Raw genomic sequence first — 17,603 nt, forward strand, 5'->3', positions numbered from 1 at the left:
TCCTTTATTCCATGGTCCTTTACTCCATCCTTTATTCCATGGTCCTTTACTCCATCCTTTATTCCATGGTCCTTTACTCCATCCTGTATTCCATGGTCCTTTACTCCATCCTTTATTCCATGGTCCTTTACTCCATCCTTTATTCCATGGTCCTTTGCTCCATCCTTTATTCCATGGTCCTTTACTCCATCCTTTATTCCATGGTCCTTTACTCCATCCTTTATTCTATGGTCCTTTGCTCCATCCTTTATTCCATGGTCCTTTACTCCATCCTTTATTCCATGGTCCTTTGCTCCATCCTTTATTCCATGGTCCTTTACTCCATCCTTTATTCCATGGTCCTTTACTCCATCCTTTATTCCATGGTCCTTTGCTCCATCCTTTATTCCATGGTCCTTTACTCCATCCTTTATTCCATGGTCCTTTACTCCATCCTTTATTCCATGGTCCTTTACTCCATCCTTTATTCCATGGTCCTTTGCTCCATCCTTTATTCCATGGTCCTTTACTCCATCCTTTATTCCATGGTCCTTTACTCCATCCTTTATTCCATGGTCCTTTACTCCATCCTGTATTCCATGGTCCTTTACTCCATCCTTTATTCCATGGTCCTTTACTCCATCCTTTATTCCATGGTCCTTTATTCCATAGTCCTTTACTCCATGGTCCTTTACTCCATCCTTTACTCCATGGTCCTTTACTCCATCCTGTATTCCATGGTCCTTTACTCCATCCTGTATTCCATGGTCCTTTGTAACGTGTCTGCAGTGGGGAAAGGCTTACCGACGTGTGTTCATTTGGTCAGAGCGTCCTAGAGCATATCACTGTTAAATCTTATTGTTGCATATTCAGCAGGTACCAGATTAGTTATGGACCTGGTGAAATGTGGAAGCTACACCGTGCACTAGGGGCAACGTGAGTGGCTATTACCATCTAGTAGGGGCAACGTGAGTGGCTATTACCATCTAGTAGGGGCAACGTGAGTGGCTATTACCATCTAGTAGGGGCAACGTGAGTGGCTATTACCATCTAGTAGGCTGGCGGCTTGCTAAGAGATTGAGGACCGGGGTGGTGATTGAGGCCAAGGGTGGTCTTGTGGCCCGTGTGGTGGAGGAGTGTTTTAAACAGTGTCAGAGGATCAAACCCTGTTAAAAAATCCCCCTCCACTTTACCACATTTGGTTTGACCCTCTACAATTGTCCTTGGACTGTACCGAGTTTTATATGGTAACAACAAAACATTATGCTTTCATTGTTTTCCTACATGATTTGCACATATAAAATGTGTCTGTGTTTTCCTTATAAATAGTTGTAACAATAACAATCCAGTCCTGAAATAAAACACACACCCGTGATGTAACTGCAGTAGCAGAATTACACCATGGCTTGAAGTTTTAATTACACCACGTGTTGCCATATTTTAGCTGTCAGTCAAACTCGGCAAACGTGAAACTAAAACTTAAATTCAGCCATTGATTCTGAATAGTTAAGATTAGCGTTAAGGTTTGGAAAAGCTTTAATACAACATAAACCTTTCTAGCGCAGGAATTGAACACACAACCTTTGGATTGGGAGTCTGCAGGTAATATATATATACAGTGGGGGAAAAAAGTATTTGACCCCTGCTGATTTTGTACGTTTGCCCACTTACAAAGAAATGAACAGTGAGAGACAACAAAAAAGTCCAGAAACAACAAAAAAATCCAGAAAAACGCATGTCAAAAATGTTATTAAATGATTTGCATTTTAATGAGGGAAATAAGTATTTGACCCCTCTGCAAAACATGACTTAGTACTTGGTGGCAAAACCCTTGTTGGCAATCACAGAGGTCAGACGTTTCTTGTAGTTGGCCACCAGGTCTGTACACATCTCAGGAGGGATTTTGTCCCACTCCTCTTTGCAGATCTTCTCCAAGTCATTAAGGTTTCGAGGCTGACGTTTGGCAACTCGAACCTTCAGCTCCCTCCACAGATTTTCTATGGGATTAAGGTCTGGAGACTGGCTAGGCCACTCCAGGACCTTAATGTGCTTCTTCTTGAGCCACTCCTTTGTTGCCTTGGCCGTGTGTTTTTGGTCATTGTCATGCTGGAATACCCATCCACGACCCATTTTCAATGCCCTGGCTGAGGGAAGGATGCTCTCACCCAAGATTTGACGGTACATGGCCCCGTCCATCGTCCCTTTGATGCGGTGAAGTTGTCCTGTCCCCTTAGCAGAAAAACACCCCCAAAGCATAATGTTTCCACGTCCATGTTTGACGGTGGTGATGGTGTTCTTGGGGTCATAGGCAGCATTCCTCCTCCTCCAAACACGGCGAGTTGAGTTGATGCCAAAGAGCTCCTTTTTGGTCTCATCTGACCACAACACTTTCACCAGTTGTCCTCTGAATCATTCAGATGTTCATTGGCAAACTTCAGACGGGCATGTATATGTATTCTTGAGCAGGGGGACCTTGCGGGCGCTGCAGGATTTCAGTCCTTCACGGCGTAGTGTGTTACCAATTGTTTTCTTGGTGACTATGGTCCCAGCTGCCTTGAGATCATTGACAAGATCCTCCTGTGTAGTTCTGGGCTGATTCCTCACCGTTCTCATGATCATTGCAACCCCACGAGGTGAGATCTTGCATGGAGCCCCAGGCTGAGGGATATTGACAGTTCTTTTGTGTTTCTTCCATTTGCGAATAATCGCACCAAATGTTGTCACCTTCTCACCAAGCTGCTTGGCGATGGTCTTGTAGCCCATTCCAGCCTTGTGTAGGTCTACAATCTTGTCCCTGACATTCTTGGAGAGCTCTTTGGTCTTGGCCATGGTGGAGAGTTTGGAATCTGATTGATTGATTGCTTCTGTGGACAGGTGTCTTTTTTACAGGTAACAAGCTGCGGTTAGGAGCACTCCCTTTAAGAGTGTGCTCCTAATCTCAGCTTGTTACCTGTATAAAAGACACCTGGGAGCCAGAAATCTTCTGATTGAGAGGGGGTCAAATACTTATTTCCCTCATTAATATGCAAACCAATTTATAACATTTCTGACATGAGTTTTTCTGGATCTTTTTGTTGTTATTATGTCTCTCACTGTTCAAATAAACCTACCATTAAAATTATAGACTGATCCTTTCTTTATCAGTGGACAAACGTACAAAATCAGCAGGGGATCAAATACTTTTTCCCCCCACTGTTTACATGGACCATGTCTTACTGAGCCTTACCATAAGTCCACTCCAGTTTCTTCAACTGTCTTCTGACTGTGATTAGAGTGATGTTGATGTGCCATGAAGCCAGCATATTACAGATGACCGATCGCTCATCATCTTCATTCATCAGTGAATCGATGGCTTGAATAGTCTCTCTGGAAATAGAGGTGACAGCTGATGCATTGGTCCAGAGACAGGCGGTATTGGCATGTTTACTACAGTATGTACTATAGGCTGTGTTTACTACAGTATGTACTGTAGACTGTGTTTACTACAGTATGTACTGTTGGCTGTGTTTACTACAGTATGTACTGTAGGCTGTGTTTACTACAGTATGTACTGTAGACTATGTTTACTTGTCAGACAGTAGCCTAATAAACAAATGCAGGCAGCTTCTATCATGAAAATGCTTTAAATGCTTTATTATCCAAATGTTTACAGTGTGTGTGGGTGACCTCATGCAACCGCAAAATGTCATATAAAGCTGTACAGTACTGTATTTCTTCATCAGCATCTTTATGCTTTCCTTAATAAAATAATGATAAAAATTCTCTTTCAAAATCTAATGTTTTGCTTTCGCTGTAAAGCCTTTTTGAAATCGGACAACGTGGTTGGATTCAGAAGAGGTTTATCTTTCAAATGGTGTAAAATAGTTTTATGTTTGAGAAATGTTTATTATTAGATTTTTTTATGTTTTGAATATCACGCCCTGCTGTTCCATTGGCTGTTGGCTAGGGGTTCCCCTGGCGGAACGGGGTTCCCCTGGCGGAACGTCTGTCCACAACAGGTTAATGGTAAAAGTGGCTGACACTTAAATAACGTGCCATAGAATTCTGCGGCACCATACAAGCTGTCTTTTAAAGGACGAACCACGGTACACTACAAGGTGGACACCCCTTCATAAAATTGGTGCTGTCTTTTCAATGAATTTACCTTCTAACCTTGTTAAACGAAAACAAGCTTCAATCATTACTCATCATCCTTCTCTACAGGGGGAAATGGAAGCTCATCCAGAGTCTGCAGCTCATCAGTCCAATCGTCCTCTGAAAGGAGCATTAAACATGACAGCTGCTGAGATCTTATTAGCCTTTACTATTAGGAGGCACAGATAGCCTTATAATAATAACAATAATATATAGTTAATAATAATCAGGCAAACTAAGCAAAAAATGCACGCTGCTGCCCAGCCACCGCTGCAACCCCAACTTCCAAACAGGGATTCCAACCAAGTTGCAAGCATCCACTCTGGTTTTGGGGGATTTTTCTTAGCAGCAGTGGCGAGATCAGTCACATTAGGAGAGTGATCTGGGAGAACAAAAATACAACATTCATTGCCAATGATTGCACAAGAGCCCCCTTGACCTGCCAGAAGATAGTCAAGAGCCTCTCTGTTTTGCAGAGATAACTTAAGCAATTCTTTTAGTTCCCTATTCAATTGTTCCAGGGCATTTCTACTAGCATTGCCAATTTTCTCTCTGTGTCTAGAGATGTCATGAATTTGGTCTAGGGCACATACAACTCCATACCCAGAGAAAAACACACCAAAGAACCTGGAGGCAGGTGCCTGAGCGTGAGTGACGTCAGCTAGAGACCTCTTATCTCTCCTCATTCCAGGAAGTTTGTAGTGTTTAAACAGAGCCATCAGATCCCTCTCCTTATTTGGAACGGTTCTCATAGCTGTTACCACAAACCCAACAGTACAAGTACCTCCCCAGTTCGAGGGCAGGCTATAGTAAGCCATCTTACCACACAGCCAATAGGTGCCATTTGGGGCTCCTCTCAGAGTTGTACTATGTCTGTCAACCCACATTTTAAATGGTTCCTTATCTGCCTGACCATTCTCCTGTATTACTGTTAAATCGCAAGCATTTGATCCATTAAGATTCATAGTACAATTACATTTCAATTCACCCAAATGATGATCTCCATATCCTCTAATACACCAAGGGGCAGTCATCACCCCAGCCACTGAAATGGGCAAGATTGAGACATTACCAGGCCTCAGGTAATAGGATATATTGGGTTGATTATATACCTTAACATTGTTGGTCATAGTATTAAAAGGTATTTTTCCTGCCAATGCTATAGTAAAGTTTACCCATATTGGGACTCCCATAAGTGTCAAGCCTGCCCCTACCTTAACCGGACCCATCCCACACACCCAACAGTCATTTTCTTTGGATGTCTTGTTGGCAACCATTTCTGCTCTAGATAAGAACAAATTGTCCTCATGTTGGTGAGGTCCCAGCAGGGCTGTCCTTCTACGATGACCATCTACTTCTAGTCCATTACTACAGGTCTGCATTGGTTCCTTTGGCTCAGGACTCCTTCTGTCATTACCATCTACTTCTGGGCCACTACTACAGGCCTGCGTTGGTTCCTTTGGCTCAGGACTCCTTCTGTCATTACCATCTACTTCTGGGCCACTACTACAGGCCTGCGTTGGTTCCTTTGGCTCAGGACTCCTTCTGTCATTACCATCTACTTCTGGGCCACTACTTTGGGCCAGTGATAGCCCCTTTGACTCAGGACTCATTCTGTCATTACCATTTACTTCTGGGCCACTACTCTGGGCCTGCATTGGCCCCTTTGGCTCGGGGCTTATCTCACCATCTGTCAGTTTTCCCACAAGAGGACAACCTACTGTTCTTATTAGCATTCCTGTGCTAACGCAGATGAGGGCCACACTGCACCACCGGAACTGGTTAAGCCCCATCTTCTTCTGGATCAGGAACTGGTGAGGCCCCATCTTCTTCTGGATCAGGAACTCGTCTGCAGTGTGACAGGTGTGTCCAGGATTCTCTCTCAGCAACCTTTACCAAAGTGGGGGTGGTCAGAAGAACTTGGTACTGGCTTCTCCACGGGGGTCCTTCCAACTATTTGTCCTGAAGTCTTTCATACAAATAACAATATCATCAACTATATGAATACACACAACAATATCATCAACTATATGAATACACATAACAATATCATCAACAGTTTGGGGCGGCAGGGAAGCCTAGTAGTTAGAGTGTAGGACTAGCAATTTAAAGGTTGCAAGTTCAAATCCCTGAGCTGACCATGTACAAATATTTCATTCTGCCCCTGAACAGGCAGTTAACCCACTGTTCCTAGGCCGTCATTGAAAATAAGAATTTGTTCTTAGCTGACTTGCCTAGTTAAATAAAGGTAAAATAAAAAACTATTTGATTACTGTGGAAGGACCACCAGAGGGCAGGCTGCTCCCATGGACAGTAGCCCAGCCTGGCATGTGAGTCAAGGTGATCAGAGGAAATTAAGCACAGCTGATGGTACTAATGAGCTATTCTCTTTCCCCTACAAAAGAGAGGGGAGAAGAAAAAAAAGTGTTTCTTCTCCAAGGGACCTACCTTTCGACAGGGAGACGAAGGGAACAAACTACCTCTGGGGAATGGCCACCACCCGAAGGGAGCTCTCCACGGACGGATCGTTAAGGCGGTGACACACCTGTGATTTGTGTCACAGTTTAAAGATACTCTCGTTATGTACCTTGTTCTTGTGAAGAAGAAGATGTTTGTTTTCCATGGGAGATAATCCTTGATTGTGTTGGAGTGATTAAGAAGAAAGAAATACCTCAATAGATAACTTTTTTTTTCCTGACTCGTTTATTCCACCTTTCCGCTTTAGAGCAACCTTAAGGTACTTGGTCTGCTCACAATACAAATAACAATATCATCAAGTATATGAATACACATTACAATATCATCAACTATATTAATACACATTACAATATCATCAACTATATGAATACACATAACAATATCATCAACTATATGAATACACATAACAATATCATCAACTATATTAATACACACAACAATATCATCAACTATATGAATACACATAACAATATCATCAACTATATTAATACACACAACAATATCATCAACTATATGAATACACATAACAATATCATCAACTATATTAATACACGATCGTCGTCTTACCTTTTATCCCTCAATAGAAACAGAGTCTGAATGATCATTAGGTTGTAGAAAGTTACTTTCGTTTGCTCTGCTCATTTACATATCAGGTTCTGCCTGTTCTCTCTCCGAGTCCCTCTCTCTTTACAGCTCTTACAATGAGCCTTGACAAACATTCTACAACTGTCTGGAAGTCTATTGGAGGGATGTGAAACCATTCTTCCACAATAAATTCCATCATTTGGTGTTTTGTTGATGGTGGTGTTCAATTGTGTTGAGACCTGGTGACTGAGACGGCCGTGGCATATTGTGAAACATCAGCAAGTTCAGCAGTCTTCATCACTGAAGCTCCTGCCAAACGTGCCCCAACAATCACCAAGCGTTAAATATTTTAAAAAAATCTTATGCATTTTGCTATTTGCCTCATGACTCCTGCATACTTTGTTGACAACAAACTGTCTTTACCCAACCGTGGGACAGACTATGTTTGTTCCCACACTCGGGACTCTGACTCTCTATTGGTTACACAGACTTTTGGCCTCCCATCCTATTCTAACCATCTCTGACCAGCTTTGTATTCATGTTACCTGATGAAATTGCTGTACAATATGATCTTGTTGCCATCTGGTGCACATTCAGATGTCATAAATCAGCACTGCAGAGCTCTCCCTGTCCTCTGCCGTGTCTTGATTGTATTACTGTTGATGATATCTGGAAATGTGCACCCTGGCCCACCTACTGTTGCTAGACCCAATTCTGACTTGTGCTCTGATATCTGCTGCATTGATTTCTGCTCTCGTAAAAGCCTGGGTTTTCTGCACATTAACACTAGAAACTTATTACCTAAAATGGATCAATTGAAAGTGTGGGTTCACAGCTCCAATCCAGATGTGTTGGTCATTACTGAGATGTGTTTAAGGAAGAGTGTTTTCAACACTGATGTTAACCTTTCTGGTTATAACCTTTTTCAGCAAGACAGATCTTCCAAAGGTGGGGGAGTGGCAATATTTACCAAGGATCACCTTCAGTGCTCAGTTGTCTCCACCAAGTCTGTCCCCAAAAAATGTGATTTGCTGGTTTTAAGAATTAAACTTTCCAATAGCTCTTTGTTGACTGTTGCTGGGTGTTATCGTCCTCCATCAGCACCGGCCTGTACCCTACCTGTCCTAAGCTCTCTCCTGGTCCCTTACACCAAGTCTAAATTTGGTAACCTAAACTGGGATATGCTTAAACCACCTGACCAAGTCCGAAAGCAATAGGACTCCCTAAATCTTTCTCAGATTATCACCAATCCCACAAGGTATGACTCCAAACACCCAGAAAAGGCTACTCTCCTCGATGTTATCCTCATAAATAATCCTGATAGGTATCAGCCTGGTGTTTTCTGTAATGACCTTAGTGATCATTGTTTTACAGCCTGTGTTCGTAATGGCTGCTCAGTGAAACAACCTGTCTGGATAGACGCTTGCTAAAAAACTTTAATGAGCAAGCCTTCCTTAACGAACTAATACTCTAATCTACATAATCTAATACTATGCTTTCGCCGTAAAGCCGTTTTGAAATCGGACAATGTGGTTGGATTAACGAGAAGTGTATCTTTAACCTCTTACATCTAGACGTTCCGCTAGCGGAACACCTGCTCCAATATCCAATGATAGGCGTGGCGCGAATTACAAATTCCTCAAAAATACAAAAACTTCAATTTTTCAAACATATGACTATTTCACAGCATTTTAAAGACAAGACTCTCCTTTATCTAACCACACTGTCCGATTTAAAAAGGCTTTACAGCGAAAGCAAAACATTACATTATGTCAGCAGAGTACCCAGCCAGAAATAATCAGACACCCATTTTTCAAGCTAGCATATAATGTCACATAAACCCAGAAGACAGCTAAATGCAGCACTAACCTTTGATGATCTTCATCAGATGACACACCTAGGACATTATGTTATACAATACATGCATGTTTTGTTCAATCAAGTTCATATTTATATCAAAAAACAGCTTTTTACATTAGCATGTGACGTTCAGAACTAGCATACCCCCCGCAAACTTCCGGGGAATTTACTAACAATTTACTAAATTACTCACGATAAACGTTCACACAAAGCATAACAATTATTTTAAGAATTATAGATACAGAACTCCTCTATGCACTCGATATGTCCGATTTTAAAATAGCTTTTTGGTGAAAGCACATTTTGCAATATTCTAAGTACATAGCCCAGCCATCACAGGGCTAGCTATTTAGACACCCGGCAAGTTTAGCACTCACCAAAGTCAGATTTACTATAAGAAAAATGTTATTACCTTTGTTGTCTTCGTCAGAATGCACTCCCAGGACTGCTACTTCAATAACAAATGTTGGTTTGGTCCCAAATAATCCATCGTTATATCCGAATAGCGGCGTTTTGTTCGTGCGTTCCAGAAACTATCCGAAATGGTAAATCAGGGTCGTGCGCATGGCGCAATTCGTGACAAAAAATGTCTAAATATTCCATTACCGTACTTCTAAGCATGTCAACCGCTGTTTAAAATCAATTTTTATGCAATTCATCTCGTAAAAAAGCGATAATATTCCAACCGGGAATCTCCTTTTCGGCAAACAGAGGAAAAATCACAAAGACGGGGGCGGCCGGTGCACGCGCCTAAGCCCACAGTCCCTTGATCGGCCACTTGAGAAAGGCGATAAATGTGTTTCAGCCTGGGGCTGGAATGACGACATTCAGGTTTTTCCCGGGCTCTGAGAGCCTATGGAAGACGTAGGAAGTGTCACGTTAGAGCAGAGATCCTTTGTAATAGATAGAGATGGCAAAGAAGTTCAAGAAATGGTCAGACAGGCCACTTCCTGTAAAGGAATCTCTCAGGTTTTGACCTGCCATTTGAGTTCTGTTATACTCACAGACACCATTCAAACAGTTTTAGAAAATTTAGGGTGTTTTCTATCCATATGTAATAAGTATATGCATATTCTAGTTACTGGGTAGGAGTGGTAACCAGATTAAATCGGGTACGTTTTTTATCCAGCCGTGAAGCCATAGAGGTTAACAAGCCGTCATGCCGGTTTAGCCCACTAGGGCACATTCCTCTACCATTTCTTTGTATGCCTTTCTGTGAATTACTTAGTTTAGTAAATGAATGATTTTAAAGGGTCATTCATTGAAGATAAATACACTTTCATTTTTTAAAACCCTTTATTATAACCCTGAAATGTTAATACATATATGCCATTTATATCCTTTAAATGTTTACATATTCTTTAATTCCTTTCTTAGAAAATAATGTTATCAGCATGTTTCTCTGTTTGTAACCGAACGACCTCCCAACACACAACCACATGTTGGGGGGTAACAGGTCATTATAACACAACCACATGTTGGGGGGTGACAGGTCATTACAACACAACCACATGTTGGGGGGTGACAGGTCATTACAACACAACCACATGTTGGGGGGTGACAGGTCATTATAACACAACCACATGTTGGGGGGTAACAGGTCATTATAACACAACCACATGTTGGGGGGTAACAGGTCATTACAACACAACCACATGTTGGGGGGTGACAGGGGTCATTAGCTCCCCCCTGACGCTACAGATCCTTGTCAACACACACGAAGAGAGAGAGAGACACAGAGATTGAATGAAATATCAGGCTATGTAAATTACATTTTTTTTCAATCTTTAGTACCTAAATGCATACATATTACACGTTATTATTGAACAATCCTACATATACATGTTTTATAAGTAATTCCTTTTCTTAGAGAAAAAGGCCTTAGAGAAATACATACCAACTAACAGATCTGGTAGCTTTGGAGAATACATACCAACTAACAGATCTGGTAGCTTTGGAGAATACATACCAACTAACAGATCTGGTAGCTTTGGAGAATACATACCAACTAACAGATCTGGTAGCTTTGGAGAATACATACCAACTAACAGATCTGGTAGCTTTGGAGAATACATACCAACTAACAGATCTGGTAGCTTTGGAGAATACATACCAACTAACAGATCTGGTAGCTTTGGAAAATACATACCAACTAACAGATCTGGTAGCTTTGGAGAATACATACCAACTAACAGATCTGGTAGCTTTGGAGAATACATACCAACTAACAGATCTAGTAGCTTTGGAGAATACATACAAACTAACAGATCTGGTAGCTTTGGAGAATACATACCAACTAACAGATCTGGTAGCTTTGGAGAATACATACCAACTAACAGATCTGGTAGCTTTGGAGAATACATACCAACTAACAGATCTGGTAGCTTTGGAGAAAACATACCAACTAACAGATCTGGTAGCTTTGGAGAATACATACCAACTAACAGATCTGGTAGCTTTGGAGAATACATACCAACTAACAGATCCCACTACAAGGATCACTGGTCAGGATGGCCCACTCGCCGTCCACAACTAGGTCAGGGGTCAAATCAATATGGAGCCCTGGGTAGAGTGGGGGTCATTTTGATTTGAGTTTTGATTTCAAACAAAATAGCTTTATTAGATCAAGTCAATTCGGGAAAAATAACAGACAGTAACATAAAGCATAATAGATTCTCCTCCCAAAGCTTCCAGAAGATTCTCCTCTTTTATTGTGTCTCATAATTACGGAGTCATGCGTTGACGGATGACGGACAGTGGGATGATTGTCAGTCAAAAAAAGCATTTGCTTTTGTTGGCCTTTGTGCAGACTTTGTGCAAATGCAACTGAAAATAGCTGTCTTAAGTTGAACATTTGACAGTTAAAAACGGACAATGATGAATTGTCACATTTAACCTGTGTCACGGTTGTCATAGGAAGGAGCGGACCAAAGTGCAGCGTGTGTGTCGTTCCACATTTTATTTTCACTGTGAAACTATGCAATACATAAATACACTAGAGAACAAAAACAACAAACCGTGACGTAGAGGTGAATATACACTACTCAAAAACAATCTCCCACAAACCCAGGTGGGAAAAACACCTACTTAAGTATGATCTCCAATTAGAGACAACGATGACCAGCTGCCTCTAATTGGAGATCATCCCAAACAAAACCCAACATAGAAATACAAAACTAGAACATAACAACATAGAAAATCTAAAGTAGAAAAAAAACCTGTCACGCCCTGACCTACTCTACCATAGAAAATAACATCCTTCTATGGTCAGGACGTGACAACCTGACTCCTGGATTCCCCATCCACCCCCTAGGAGTGACGTTAGTCCCAAACAGGAAGCTGTAGGTGCCTGAATTGCTCTCTCTCAGGTCTGTGATTCTCAGCGTGTAAGAGCAGGGCATGGTCACAGATGAGCCCTTTAAAACCCGAGGATGCATATGTTTTTTTGCTGTATTGATCCCCCCCAAAAAATGTCATAATCTAATATTCCAGGAATTTCTTAAACAATGTGTCTTTAACGTTCCAACGTCACAGTTTATTTTTTTTATTTCTTATTTTTTTAAGTAAAAATAGTTTTTGCATGACTAACCCTAGTTTTCATATGTGGATCAAATATGACCTGTAGGTATTTCCTATGGAGTTTGCTTCATTGCACTGAAACTGACATTTCTTTTTGCTGCAACAATAAAATCAATGTAATTAATAAAGTATTTATGAAATATCTTGTTTTTAATGTTTGTTAATCACCGTTTTTGTTTCTCCTTTTTAACTCATTGATTAAAGGAGTTTTTGCATAACTACCCCAAGTTTGCATATGTTGGGTAAAAAAAATGACCCATATACATTTCTCATGGAATTTTATATGAACCTTTGATCCTAGTACATTTTTCCAGTCAGGAATATATTTACAATGGACAACACATCTGCAGTCAACAATTTCACAATACTGGAAGAAAATTTCGCTCATCATCTGATACAAGTATTTTACAAAAATTTGACCTTACAAAACATTTGATGTCTTCAGATAAAAAAATATTATATAACTTTTGCACGTCCATCATTACAGAAGTTAGAGAGAAATGTATACTATATAATAATAATAATAGCTATCTAGCCTGATCTTGATCTTAGCCAGCTAGCCATGCAGCCTGTTTGTTGGTTGGTCGGATATAATGTTTTCCCCAAAAAATGTAATCAGCCAGCTAATCAGAGAGGGCGGTGTGGGTAGGGGAGTAGTTGGAAGATGACTAGGAGAATGTGGGAGGGGGGGTCTAAACTTAGCCACACTAATGCTAAAATAATTGGAGTATTGGGAAAACCACAATATGTTTTATGAGTTTTACTTACTTTTCAAATGATTGAAGCGCGTATACAACTACCGTCTACCTTGTTGTGTTTCACTATTCACTGTGTTGTAAATGGCTCATAAGAATGTTGCCAGATATACAACCAACATGGTTTTACAGATGCTGGATGAGGAAGCCATTGGTGCCTCTGACTCTGAATCTGAGCTATCCAATTCAGATGACACAGACTATGTGCCTGTGGGTCAAGTTGAAGTTGTGGATGTCCCTGGTAGTCCAGCTGTCCTCGATGATTCTACAGATGGGGAGGACTCCTCTGAGGAGAGTGAAAACCAGTCAAATAGACTGAGTAAAAAGGGGTCTTACTGGAGTGACCCCCCCCTCCCCCACTAAAGGCAGGACCAGAAGCCATAACATCCTGAGGAGCTGCCAAGGGCCTGTGCCGGGGGTCAACATTTGTGTCACCAAAAGATGCCTGGAGCTGTTCATTAGTGACAACATCATTAAGGAGGTTGTAAAGTGTACAAATTTAGAAGGAAGGAGAACAGTGACAGCAAAAGAGACAGAGTGGAGAGAGGTCAACAAAGAGGAACTAAAGGCCTTTATTGGCATGGAGAAAAGGTCGGACGTCTCCACACAGGAGCTATTTCTGGATCCATTGCAGAATCCAATGTATAAGGCCATGTCCGTCGGAAGATATGAGGATATCCATCGCTACCTGAGGCTTGATGACAAGAGGACCAGAATGTTCAGAAAGGCAACGGACCACCTGGAAGCCTTCCAGTATGTGTGGGACCTTTTCCTAGCAAACTGTAGAGGAAGGTACATCCCCAGCGACTGGATGAGCAGCTTGTGCCATTCCGGGGCAGAAGCAGGTTCACACAGTACATGCCCAGCAAGACTGCTCCGAGTTTGGTTTTAATGGCAACTTGGCCATGGTGAGTTATGTGCCGAAGCAGCGAAAGGTTGTTGTCCTCCTGAGAACCCTGCATGATGACAAAGCGGTGGATGAGGCCAGTGCGAAGAAGAAGCTAGAGATGATCCAATACTATAACCGCACAAAAGGAGGAGTGGACATTATGGATCAGATGGTGCATAATTACACATGCAAACACCAGTCAAGGTTGTGGCCAATGGTGCTGTGGTAAAACCTGCTGGATGTTGCTACCCTCAATGCTTACACCATATTTATGGCACAGAACCACTATTCATGGGAGGTTGGGGTTCTGAGAGCTTGTGATCCCACACATTCAGAGGCACATAGAAGGCTGTTCCAACCTACCGAAGGTCATCACTGAGGCAATGGAAAGATGTGGGGTGATGCTATGCCACCACCACTCACAGCAGCCAGGACAGGAGGAGGAAGATGTGGGGTGATGCTATGCCACCACCACTCACAGCAGCCAGGACCAGAAGAGGAAGAGGTGCCAGCTGTGCCCAAGCGCAAAGGACAGAAAAGTCAGCTGCTGGTGATCTCAGTGCATCACACCCGTCTGCAAAGAGCACAGTCACATCTTTGAGGTTTGTAACAAATGCATGGACTAAGACAGCATTGGTAAGCATGACATACATCCACATACACACACACTTTGTTCATTTTAGTGTTCATGTTTTCTAAATTCACAATTGTTAGTGTCATTTATATTGATGATGAATTTTGGATTTTCAAATAAATGTTTTGAAATATTATAAGACATGTTTAAGGTAGTTTTTGTTTTCTTATTTACAATAAAAGGTTGATTTTCAGACTTTGATTCTAAGGAAAATATGCTAATATTTTCAATAGTCGTTATGCATTTTCATAATATGTTATCACTGAAATGTGTATCAAACTGTTGAAGAGAGAATAAAAACGTTTCAAACAAGAAAATAATTATTGAATGGTCCAAATCATCACTCAAATTAATGATGTTCTACAAAATGGATAATATTTTAGACCCATCTAAATAAGACACATATATTTCATTATCGGGTCATCTTGACTCGGCATATGCATTCTTGGGACGTCAGGTTTACTATGCAGCCGAGGTTCACACATCAGGATGCTGAATCATAATTCCATCATAAATGAATTGATACTGAAGATGGTCTCACTCTATACACTATGGGATGATGTCACTATACACTATGGGATGATGTCACTATACACTATGGGATGATGTCACTATACACTATGGGATGATGTCACTATACACTATGGGATGATGTCAACCTCTTTTGGTGAATTTGTTTTTAACTGACAAACTAAAAAAGAAGTTCCATGAAGTAAGAGTACATTTGTGGTGTTGAGATCTGTTCCATCTGCTCCAAGAGAGTTCCAAGTTCTAACATTCTAATTGGCTAATTACATTAAAAGTTCCTAACAGTCATCTATCTGCAGGATAATTAGTCCCTCACTCTGCGGCCAACTGTCAGTTTCCCCTCTCAAAGATCTCTACCCACCTCTGAAGACTGTAGCACCAACCTTGTTTTAAAATAAAAAAACTAAGATGTTATTTTGGCATTAATATGTGTCACATATCAGTTTGCAAACAATAACAAAAAATATATATCATTGAGTTAATAAAGCTGCATACAAACATGGTCTCTTTTTTGCTTTCTTGAGTAAGGCAGCTCCAAAATGCAGGTGCTTCAGCCTAGCTCAGTGCTTTCTGTGGTGGTGGGGCAAGCCAGCAGAAAATACAGAGCGTTGTGCCGGGATTGGCTCAGTGTTCTGTCACTCATGCGGACACTATGTCAACACCAAGTCTAAGGGTAGAGCTACAAAATTCGAGCCCCTTGGGTGCTGCCATAGAGTGATATTAGATGTTCCCATCCAAGAAGCCTCAAGGTCATTGGCCACAGATAAAATGACGTCAAATTACATTATATCTACAGTAGCTTTGACTGGACTGATCATGTCAACATCATACTTTCAAAATCTTACCTAGCAGTTATCATCATGAACCAAGTCGACAATATACTTGCAAATCCTTTTTAATCATTGTCATATGAAGAGAAATAATGAAGAGAAAATATAGATAATGGCTCATCGGCCATTGGACATAAACATTACACAACAATTTGGAATTCGCAAATTCAACAATGAGTGGTTTGGAAGGAATCAGTGACAGTGGCTAACTGCAAGCATTGCAAAGCAATCACTAGCCTGCTATTCAGTGGAGTGGCTGTGTGGTCCCAAATCTGGGATTAAGGGGCTGTTTTCCAATTTTAAAATTATAAACATTCAACATTGGCCGTGCTGTCAATAAAGCATGATTTGTGCCGCACTCAAAACAACTGTTAACTCGGAACTACGAAAACTTGACTTCAGTGAGTTCAAGACAATTGGGAAGTTGGGAATAAACAAGCTCCGATTGGGAAAATACATTTTGAATGGTCATCCAACTCGGAATTGTAAATCCGGCTTCTTCCTAGAGCTACGACCTGAAGATGTTTTTTTATTATTTACCAGGCAAGTCAGTTAAGAACAAATTGTTATTTACAATGACAGCCTAGGAACAGTGAGTTAACTGCCTTGTTCAGGGGCAGAATGACAGATTAGAAACCACATTTGTTTAAGCAAGTCGGCCATATCAGATATGTTTTTTTAAAGGCAGTAACTGAGGCTGAATGAACTGTTTCGCTGCCAGACAAGGCTCTGCTGATAGCCAGGTGTAGCAGTGGTAAGATGCTAGGACTGCTGTTGGGACAGATTTATGTAGGCCCTAACAGTTTGTGGGTACCGTTTGTCACCGTTATAGTGCAATTCATGTATTGTTTAGTGTTGTGTTGTGTTTTGTAGTGGCTTTGCTGGCATGCATCCCACTTTAAAAATGTTTTGTCCCACCAAGATTTACATGTTAAAATTGCCACTGGATATATAACCCTATATATAGATTTCCTAGCCTACCTTTTTCTGGTAATCAATTCCACGCAGTATTAGCCTTATATTTAACTAATGAATGATGAGTTATACATAATAAGCTACTAACTTATAGCCTCTGCCTCTTGCGCAATAGGCAAGCACCTGTGCTCCGCTGGGCTCTCTCCTTATAAAACGCTCCTTAGCTCTTGGAGTCCTACACAAGAACAGCTAGACTAGAATAGCTTGCTGGACATTATTATTTTTTTGCATTTCTTATACCAATACACTATTGGAAGAGGTTTATTGCTGAATGTTAAATACAGCAGCCAATAGAACTCACGGGTAGTTTGATGTCCAATGGCCGATGAGCTACCCGGACTATTTGCATTGCCCCCTCCTCCCACCCTAATATTAGG

Source organism: Salmo salar, unplaced genomic scaffold, assembly GCF_965601325.2.
Source record: "Salmo salar unplaced genomic scaffold, fSalSal1 ptg000730l, whole genome shotgun sequence".
Lineage (NCBI taxonomy): Eukaryota > Metazoa > Chordata > Actinopteri > Salmoniformes > Salmonidae > Salmo > Salmo salar.